The sequence below is a fragment of the Rana temporaria genome, chromosome 3 (genome assembly GCF_905171775.1).
Source record: "Rana temporaria chromosome 3, aRanTem1.1, whole genome shotgun sequence".
NCBI classification, from domain to species: Eukaryota; Metazoa; Chordata; class Amphibia; order Anura; family Ranidae; genus Rana; species Rana temporaria.
This window is the reverse complement of record NC_053491.1, coordinates 434,404,555-434,415,756: the sequence shown is the minus strand read 5'-3', so window position 1 is coordinate 434,415,756 and position 11,202 is coordinate 434,404,555. Positions and strand designations below refer to the sequence as shown.

The following is an 11,202-nucleotide window of genomic DNA, read 5'->3' as shown; positions in this document are numbered from 1 at the left end:
CAAAATAGATTCCGATTACTGTGTAAATGTGACTGGCAGTGAAGGGGTTAACCTGTAGGGGGCGCTGAAGGGTTTAAGTGTGACCTAGGGATGTGTTCTAACTCTGTGGGGTGGGGCTATGTGTTCTTCCTCTCCGTGAGACGATCGCGGGACTCCCGGCGTATTTTGTAGCTTACCATTTTTTCAATTTCTTAGATATGGTGGCTGCATTCATTTTCTTTTTCAGACTAGGAACATTTTCAGCAATTGACGGCGTCCCAGAACGGCCGCTCTTGCGTGCCCATGCAGCACGGCAATCGTGGCAGCTCTGTGTTGCTAGGACATAGCGCGACCCCGATCTCTGTTAAGAGCTGAGGCTGAGGCTTTTTAACCATGTGATCGGCTGTGTCCAATCACAGCTGGTTACATGTAAACACGGAGATGCGGTAATCCGCGCTCCTCGCCTCACCCTGACAGAGTGTGTGGTGAGAGAGCTGATCAGTGGCATCTACTCGCAGGGGGACATCTACACATGTAATCAGGGCACTGATCATCAGTGCCCTGATTACAATACAGCGCCATGATGATGTTACACCGAGCAAATAGATACCCAACATGTCATGCTTTAAAATTGCACACGCTTGTGGAATGCCGCCAAACGCCATCAAAAATCTCCATAGAGATTCACACTTAATTTATATCACTTTTGTACAAATGTACAGAGTGAAACTCGATGCGTTTCAAAAGTTATACGTCAATTAATTTCTATTGCAGGCCATCGCCGGCATTGGATGGGTTCCAGGCTTCGGTCATGTAAGCCTGGGAACCACCAGGAACTAAAAGTGATCTAGTGGTGAATTGGCCACTCAGGCCACTTTCACCGACTGAAAAAAATAATAACAGGATAAAGGCATATTGCTGCAGCCATAACCCTGGTATTCCCCTTGCTGACCAGGATGTCATTTGGCTATGGCCCGTTCAGCAAGTGGTTAATGCCTTCTATGCATTAAGGTAAAAAAAAAAACTTCTGGGTGCAGATCCCTCCCCAACAGTCCCCCCCTATACTTACCTGAGCCCCATCTCGATCCAGTGATGCGCCTGGGTTTCTCTCCTCATTGGCTACCAAATCAGCAGGGGTCAATGGCTCCTGCTGCTGTTAATCACAGCCAGTGAGTCAATGAGGAGAGGGCGGCAGGGTAGGGCTGAGCCACACTCTGTGTGAATGGACAGTTTGCGCAGTTCGGGAGGGAGCCTACTCGAGTGCCCCCATAACAACGGGCTTGCTATTGGGGGCATTCAGCAGGGGCAGGAGCCAGAACCTACAGGTGAGAGGCCCAAAAAGAAGAGAACCGGGGCTACTCTGTGCAAAACCTTTGCAGAGAAGGTAAGTTTAACATGTTTGTTATTTTTTTTTTTATTAATACTTTTAGAATCATTTAAAAAAATTGTGATCATGCAGGTTTTTTAAAGCCTCTTCTGTATTATTTTTTTATTATATTATTACAAAGAAATCAATGGCTAGCAGAGCTTTTTTCTCAAAAAATACCGTAGGTGCAGGAACTCAACCACGACCCCATTCAAATTTCATAAACAGTAGAAGGGTCTTAAAGGGGCATTAAATACCAGGATTGCATTACATACAGAGTGTAGAGTTCAGGGGGTTACACACAGAGTGCAGAGCTGTCACTTGTAAACACAGAAACCAGACTTCTGTGTTTACAAGTGATTGTGGCGAGCAGGCACCAAAGGGTCTGAGCCAGAGGTGGTGGAACTGAGTTCCCACAAGTTCCCCCTGAAAAAAAGTCCTGATGGCTAGTGAAGAAACTCTAGGACAGTGAAGAAGCTCCAGGGCAGTGAAAAAGCTCCAGAACAGTGAAGAAGCTCCAGAACAGTGAAGAAGCTCCAGGACAGTGAAGAAGCTCCAGGAAAGTGAAGAAGCTCCAGGACAGTGAAGAAGCTCCAGGACAGTGAAGAAGCTCCAGAACAGTGAAGAAGCTCCAGGAAAGTGAAGAGGCTCCAGGACAGTGAAGAAGCTGCAGGACAGTAAAGAAGCTCCAGGACAGTGAAGAAGCTCCATGACAGTAAAGAAGCTCCATGACAGTAAAGAAGCTCCAGGACAGGGAATAAGCTCTAGGACAGGGAAGAAGCTCCAGGACAGCGAAGAAGCTCCAGAACAGTAAAGAAGCTCCAGAACAGTAAAGAAGCTCCAGGACAGTAAAGAAGCTCCAGGACAGTGAAGAAGCTCTAGGACAGGGAAGAAGCTCCAGGACAGTGAAGAAGCTCCAGAACAGTGAAGAAGCTCCAGAACAGTGAAGAAGCTCCAGAACAGTAAAGAAGCTCCAGAACAGTAAAGAAGCTCCAGGACAGTAAAGAAGCTCCAGGACAGTGAAGAAGCTCCAGGACAGTGAAGAAGCTCTAGGACAGGGAAGAAGCTCTAGGACAGGGAAGAAGCTCTAGGACAGGGAAGAAGCTCCAGGACAGTGAAGAAGCTCCAGAACACCACAGCACTGGAGTAGAGGTGGGTATGGTTTCCGGTTTAGGTGGTTGTTCATACCAACAGCCATGTTATACCGAACAGAGCTGTGGCGATGTGTCATCTATGTTGCATTTTTTTATAAACCCCAAAGAAGAATGACCGAAGACATCAATGACTAGTGAAGTAGCTCCTGGACATTGCAGTAAAGGAGTAGAGGTGGTTATAGGTCCATATTAAGGGCTTGTTCATACCAACAGCCATGCTATACCGAATAGAGCTATGGCAATGCATCATTTATAATGCACTCTTTTTTTTTCCTTTTTGTTTTCAACTTTATTGGAATGACACAAAGCAACATTTCATAAGCTTTATTCAGGAAGGCGATGCGATGAACTGCGTTGTGAGTTATAAAACATTAGCACTGAACTCATAGGGCTCAAGGTAATTGCACTGTCTATGCACTGAGACTATGTTTGGCAATGCTGAGGAGATTTCTCATTGCCTATTTCAGGGACAATTTTGTAATACCAGAACATGAAATTAACCACTTGAGAGCCGCGCTATAGACAAAAGACATCCAGAGCGCGGCTCTCACCTGCCGGGTGGACGTTCCTGGACGTCCTGCTGTTTACATTCCCCCCTGCGCGCCGCCCAGGGCGCGCAGCGGGGAAAAACTGTGCCCTGTGTGTCACGTGATGCAGATGCGTGTGCCTGTCGGCCGCGATGTCCGCCAGGTACCCACGATCAACAGGGACGTGGAGCTCTGAGTGTAAACACAGAGCTCCAAGTCCTATCAGGGAGAGAGGAGACTGATGCTGTGTCCATTGTACATAGGGACACAGCTCGGTCACCTCCCCCAGTCAGTCCCCTCCCCCCACAGTAAGAATCACTCACAGGGAATACATTTAACCCCTTCCTTGCCCCCTAGTGTTAACTCCTTCCCTGCCAGTCACATTTATACAGTAATATGTGCATATGTATAGCACTGTTCGCTGTATAAATGTGAATGGTCCCAAAATAGTGTCAAAAGTGTCCGATATGTCCGCAGGCCTGACAAAAATCGCAGATCGCCACCATTACTAGTAAAAAATAAAAAAAATCATAAATCTATCCTCTATTTTGTAGGCGCTATAACTTTTGCACAAACCAATCAATATACGCTTATTGTGATTTTGGCCCCCACAGAACGCGGACTTGACTGAGTCTGAGACAGACCGTCCTCCATGGGGACACATCGGCCTAAACTGAGAAAAAAAAAATGTAAAAAAAAATTGGGATATTATTATAACAAAAAGTAAAAAAATATTGTATTTTTTTGATTATAGCGCAAAAAATAAAAACCGCAGAGGTGATCAAATACCACCAAAAGAAAGCTCTATTTGTGGGGGAAAAAATGATAAAGATATAATCGGTCCGTTTTCATCGGATGGACTGACCGTGTGTACGCGGCATAACCCTTCACCACTCTATCTCAAGCATAATGTACAATTTTGGCTGTATTTATTTTATGTCTGTTAGCTGCTTTTCACATAATACCTAAACTTTGAGCTATAATATCCTCCTGATGGTGAAGTCTTGCATTGTAGGATGTATTTTATTCTCTGTTGTAATGGTTCACCTACAGCAGATCAGGGACACATGTGGCTCTCAGGCAGGGGCGGACTGACCATTGAGGCTCTCAGGCACTGCCCGAGGGCCCCATGCCACTAGGGGGCCCCATCAGGGTTGCCAGGCTCAATAAAACCAGGGACAGTATGTAAAATTCTGTGTTTTTTTTTACATCTGTCCCTGATATGTCCGAAACTGACATGTTTTTGATGTGAAAATCCTGAGATTTTAGCTGCCCTGCCTCTCCACTGCCTCCTGGCGTGGTGGCCATCTGTAAGCCCGGGGGGCCCCATAATCTTCTATTGCCCGGGGGCCCCATGAGTTGTCAGTCCGCCCCTGCTCTCAGGTACCATTTAATGTGACACCTCTTTCCGTCTAAAATCAGTGACTGGCTAATTATGTACTCCATTATACCCTTAAAATTAAGCAGAGCTTTCCTTTTTTTTTATGATTTAATTGAAATGTTTAAAACTTTACAGACTAATTAAATAATGGTACAGAGAGTCTTGCTGATGTGAAATGTACAAGTCAGTCAATCAGGAATAATTTCCTAACTGAACTTACTTTGGAAAAATGAATTATAAGTAATTGCTGTGGGGTTTTCCCCATGCACACACCATAGCTCAATAGCTTGGCCGGTCGTTTAATGTTTTATGTTATATTTGCTCATAAGATTGGAAGCCGATTTGGGAGTCAATGTACTTTTAGGGCCTTTGCATCAGTGTATGGGGAAATGAGAACACTCAGGTGGTAATATAGTGAAAATAGTTAGAAAACTTCCTAAAGTAGACCTGAACTCAGAAACTGAATATTGTGCTCAAGCAGTGCCCTGAAAATTCTACCTTTTGCCTTAAATTCCACCTTAAAATGGCAGTGCCCTCCCTAGCATTTGAGTGTGCCTAGTTATCATGTGCCTTGAGCCTTATCACTGTAAATCTTCAGTGTGAAATCTCAGGGACTGCTGCCTCTGACTCCTCGTCTCATAAGATATAGGTTGAGCTTAGGTGATGTCACTACTGTGATGTTATAGGTTCTCCTTGCTGGAGAGAAAACTGTACCTAGGGACTTACAGTGCAAGGATCTCCCTACTTCTGCTTCCTTCATTCTGTGGATCTCTGCTTTCCTCATCTCTCCTGCTGCTTCTTGATCATTATCTAGCAGGCACCAGATCACCAGTCATTGTGGGGCAGCTTTGACATAAGAAAGTAGAGTCCTGCTTTTACCAAGTTGGCTGCCTCCATACTGAGACACCGTTCAGAACAAGGCATGGTAAGGTATTGGAAAAAGATCAGCTGCAGTGAGACCACATGGGATCTTGGTGACTAGTCCTCTTCTACATGGCAGGTCTTCATATCCACTCTGATAGACTTTTGACTCATCCTGCAATGTTAAAAGACTGGTTTGCCACATCCTGCACTAAAAATAGCAGTCTACAACAAAGACATAGACTGGTATTCTCAAAGATTGAAGCTATTCAACCATGTGGCTGTTCTTTATGCCAATACTGTTACACATGCCATTCACCACCAGGTAGGTAATGACCAGTACTGAGCTATTCTACACAAGGACTGTTAAGTGCAATGAACCCACCCCAGTGGCTCAGATGAATTACTACCCCTGTCTCTATGAACTGGTAAAGAGGACCTTACCCTTTTACTTAACACAAAGTGAATTTGGGGGAAAAGACAAGGCTTAAAGCGGGGGTTCACCCTATAGCATAAAATTAGGCATAGTAGCGCGAGCTACAGTATGCCTGTCTTAATTTTTTTATCCCCGTACTCACTGTGTAATCGTACATAGAAGATTCCGACTGCCCACGGGGAATGGGCACTCCAATGCAGACGGAAGGTGATTGACGGCCGGCTCTGGCGCGTCACGCTTCTCCGGAAATAGCCGAAATAGGCTTGGCTCTTCACGGCGCCTGCGCATAGTCTGTGCGCAGGCGCCGTGAAGAGCCGAGACCTACTCCGGCTGTCTTTGGGGAGCGTGACGTGCCAGAGCCGGCCGTCAATCACCCTCCCTCTTGAAAGGAACGCCCATTCCCCGCGGGCAGTCGGAATCGTCTATGTACGATTACACAGTGAGTATGGGGATAAAAAAATTAAGACAGGCATACTAATTTTATGCTAAAAAGTTGTTCTGCAGGGTGAACCACCGCTTTAATATATTTTCTATTTAAAATTAAGAATAACCTTTTTGTGGTGTAGGAACGCTGAAGCTTTTGATAATATGATCTAACATGATGGGTAGTGTGCCGTCCTAGAGGCTGCTCACTAGCCACCGTGGTGTCCAGCTGGACCCTTGGAAGAGTTGACTAAAATGTTGAAAGGATCGGAGCACCACACCAGCTTGTACAGTCTTTTGAACGATTTTATTTTGCAACATCCAACATATTTTGGGGGCTCATCACTCCCCCTTTATTATGGCTAAAAACTAGACTATTTCCCAATTAAGGAGGGTGCTAAGTCCCCAAAATATGTTGACTGTTGCCAAATAAAATCTTTCAAAGGACTATACAAGCTAGTGTGATGCTCCCATCCTTTCAACACTTTAGTAAAATTCAGACATGGATACAATTTTAAAATGAAATGGTGACCCAGCAAAGGACGAGAAACTGAGATTCTCCAGGAAAGCTTTTTAATTTTAGAAAAATATGTGAACAAGTTTTTTTTATTATTTCTAATAGGTCTTTTTAACCTCATTTGCAGATAATGGCATCTTTTAATTGGCAGACTGGTAAGAGAACACTTTATACACTGGAGGTTTTAATACAATCACTTTATCAACCAGAATACCTGCCGCAGCAATGAGCATGTGGTTGCTTTAAAAAAGAGACCTGCAGTTTCTCGGGCTGCTGGGTAAACCGCAATGGGCCTACAGGTATGGCAATTAAATGAAACCACATTTTATAAAGGTACATAATGTTTTAAAGGTATAGGGCATCCTTGACTACATATTACATTTGAATACAAAGGTGGTCTAACCCTTTAAGGCCCAAACATAGGAACTGCTGGAAAATTTGAAACAGGAGTTCTGGGCATCCCTGTGCAGGCAGTCCCAGTGATGTAAATTGGAACTCAGTGGCTGTACGGAGACAGACAAATAAGCCTGGATGGCCACGCTCCGATGCAACACCTTTATTGTAATAAAATCCAGTACATAACAGTCAGTCCATACTGTACAAGAAGAGGGGGTACAAGCAGCTAACACGTTTCACACCTTAAGTTGATGCTTAATCAATGATGAAGCACCAAATGTAGGTGTGAAACGCGTAAATAAAGGTGTTGCATCGGAGCATGGCCGTCCAGGTTTATTCCTCTTTCTCCTGATCCTATGCAGAGCCATCACTTGCATGCCTCATTAGGGTGTGTATTTCATGGAACTCGTGTTTTGAGAGCAGCAATCTCTCCTTTCTTTGCTTCAGTGGCTGTATGGTCCCAATTTGAGATTCAGGCGGGTGAACAGCCCTAAACACAAACTGTCTTTTTTTTCACTTTTAAAATCACAGTTTAAAAGCAATAAAATAGTTGTTTGGTACCCTATACCAGCTCTTTTCAACATAGAGCAACCCTTGAGGCTGGGTTTACAATGCTGTGTAGAGCATTCACAGCAGGGGTCTGGTGTGTCCCTGTTCTCCGTTTTAGGGACAAATCAGGCCTGAATTTTTGGCTGGATTCCAACCTGAAACATACCAGAAGATGCACAGGACTCTTCTGCAAACCGCTCTGCACCCATCCCGGAGCTGTGTGAACCGGCTACATTGAGACTCCTGACATGAGAATTGGATGTGGTGCATCCATTTCGCACTAGTATGAGCCCAGCCTAAAAGAACTTCCTGTCAAAGAAACCCTTGCTAAAAATTACTTTATCTACAACTCTAGATACATTAGTGTAAGGAAGGAACGCTCTTTACACTTTTGGTCATTGAAAGAGTTACCCCCCCCCCTACAGGTCACTAAAAAGATCAATGGGGTCAGTGGGAAGTTGTCTAAGAGGCAGAAATTGCTCACTTGTCAAGGAACCCCTTGCAACCTCTGGAGGAACCCTCTGGAGGAACCCTAGTTGAGAATAGGGTTACCACCTTTTCTTCAAGCCAAACCCAAATACTTTATCAGCACAGGGCCAATTTTTTTCTGCAGTATACACTATAAAATTATAAAAGACCTGGCACACCTTTGGGTGTCCCAAGGAGAGTAGTTATGCGTGCAAACAGTGGGTGTGGCCAAACTGCTTTTGTTGACATCATCCATCGCCCCACCCCCCCAGTGATGCCAAACTTGCCCCCAGGCAACCAACCGTAGCTCCTGGACAGAAACAGATTTGTGTGTGACTATCTAGGTTACTTGGCGAGCCACAGCCCAGTCTGAAAAAATGTGTCTGGGTTTCAGACAGACTGAAACCTGGAAAACTTACTCAAAACCTGGACTGTCCTGTTGAATCCTGGACAGGTGGCAACCCTAGTTGAGGAACCCTGCCCTAAACATGTCATTAAAGAAACATTAGGAACCAGCATGGAAACCTTCAAGGGTCAATCAAGCGTCGGGAAAAGTCACATTTTGCACTTGTGGCGTGCATAACACAACCCAAAAAACTTCACCCGGTGCAGAAAAAAATGCGCGCACACATAAAGAGTGATACACAAAAAAGTGCGATGGGTGCTATGTCAAACGGTCCTCCTCACGAAGGACCTGACCCTGATCCCCCGCGGCGTTAGGCTCCAGACGGGGACTAGAGTAAACAGTGGTCCGTGCAGCCGAAGCCGACACGGACCCAACTTCCTTGGAGGGTCTGCCAAAACAGAACTCTCCCAGGTGGGGCTCCCCTGAAGAGAGACCTCATGAGAGCAGGCGAACTAAGCCAGAAGGCCATGTCCACCCACTCCCAAGACGTTCAGGGCTGGCCCGAGGACCGGCACCCTACTAATCACGCACAAGGTGTACAAACGTGCACCAAACAAAAAAAAGACGTAAAGTGACAAACACGGTGGTAAAATAAAAAAGAAAGTGAGGGAGAAGGAAGGTGGAAGATGTGAGTGGAAAGTGACCATCGTGCAATACGATGGCCGGCCCTCTGGCCAGGAAACAAAAATTCCTCTGGTCCCAGCCAAAAGGCCCGGCCCTAGAGGCAGGTGTGAAAAGGGTGTTTATGGAGACGTGCCCTCTCAAACACTCATGCAATGTATGGCACCCCTGGACTGCCACTCCAGGGGCACTATCTCCACAGGCTTTTCAACGGACCCTGACCCCCGGCCCGGACCAGCAGCACCCATCCCAGCCAGGAAGGTAGAAGCTCTGGGAGATTGGGGAGAGCCCACTCTACAAGGCTACTCCCGCTACTCCCATCACTTCCACCTAATCACATTCAGGAAATACTAACCGCTCCCTCCAAGAGGAAGGAGGAGCAAGTGTTCTCTCCCGAACAACTGACCGGGGCAGGTACCACAAAATCCAGGCCAAAGGCCAGGGGCCAGGCCCCTCAGCTTTGACCTCATGTTTCTCCGTCCAAATCAAAAGGCTTCCACCTCCACGCCAGCAGGTTTAGCATCTGCCAACCGCCATCCCTTTCCACCTCGCCGTGTACACGGTTAGCATAGCACCACCTACTGGCAACTGATAAGAACATATACTACACTTGATCTTAGCCAAAAGGCCGAGAAGCGAGGTTGCAGGCCTTGGACTTCGGACAGTCCTTGGTCTCAACCCTACAGAACCTGCAAGAAAGTTCTGTGCAATCCTTACGTATGTGCCCAGGATGGCCACATCTGTTGCAGTTGTTGGGCATCCCGGGGTAGAAAAGGAGGCCTGCGGAAAATCCCAGGGAGAAGCACGGCTGCAGGTGCTGCATGTACCCCAAAGGGTCTTTCTTGAGGTGGGAAAATGTTTTCCTCATCCAGTCATGACTATGGTATTAACTATGGCTTATCCTGCTATCCAATAACCCCATCCCTCCCTCTAATGACCACACAACACTTAGGCCGTGTACAGACGACCAAACATGTACGATGAAACCGGTCCGCCGGACCGTTTTCACCGTACATGTCTGCCCGGGGATTTCTGTATGGTGGCTGCACTCACCATCATACAGAAATCCGCGCGTAAACAATACGCGGGGCGTGGCCGCGCCGTCGCAGCGACGATGACGCGGCGACGTGGGCGGCCCTGCCAGTTCAATGCTTCCACGCATGCGTCAAAGTCATTCGACGCATGCGAGGGATGGCGGGCGCTCGGACATGTACGGTAGGTCTGTACAGACTACCGAACATGTCCGAGCGGACAGGATTCCAGCGGGCTGTTTTAAAACAAGTCCAGAAATATTTGCCCGTTGGAAAAAGGCCCAGCGGGCAAATGTATGCTGGAATCCTGTCCGCTCGGGCCTACACACGACCGAACATGTCTGCTGAAACTGGTCCGCGGACCAGTTTCAGCAGACATGTTCGGTCGTGTGTACGGCCCATTAGAGGTAGTGAATTGGCCATATCAGCCATTTTATTAACCGAATATATAAATCTCAATAATTAACATAATAATAACATTATAACCTTGTTTAATATACATCCAGTTTTATCACAACAATGGGGCACAAGGTCCAATAGGCATAACCCATAACTGTACCTGCTAGTCACTTCTCAGGTCTCCAGTTGTGAAAACCTCAAACTCAGAGACAACTAGCAGGTACCCATATACCAACTGGGAGCCGTACCTCAGATGGGTTCCTAAACCATGCCTTTTAGGTGCCCATATGACCTAACAAGGACCTTGCACCCCGCCAAATGTACACCAACCCTGTGGTCGTGCAACCCCACCATACCAGCGCACAAATCTCCCCCAATCGTAGGGCGGGTGGGTGGGAAGCTCCTTACTCTCACGGCTCCTCGTGTCGACTGGCCCCTCCTCTTCCTGCACAAACCTCTCCAGCTCCACCCCCTCCCCACGAAGCTGCCTATCCTTCCCCCCTGGCTACACCCCGTTAACCCCTGTCATGCCGGCCCTCCACTGATACCTGCGACATTACTCTGGGCTTCTCTTTATTCTATTTGACCCAATCTAATCCAATGTGACAGACATCATACACAGCCCAAGCAGCCTCCCTGCTGGCCAGTACAATCAGTTTGTGTTTTATTCTACGCTTTCTGAGCCACA

At 46.7% G+C, this 11,202-nt stretch overlaps 1 pseudogene; it reads right to left on the bottom strand.

The window, feature by feature from the left end:
* Positions 1-9,593: 9,593 nt before the first annotated feature.
* Positions 9,594-9,724, bottom strand: LOC120933979 (annotated as a pseudogene).
* Between the last annotated feature and the right edge of the window lie 1,478 nt (positions 9,725-11,202).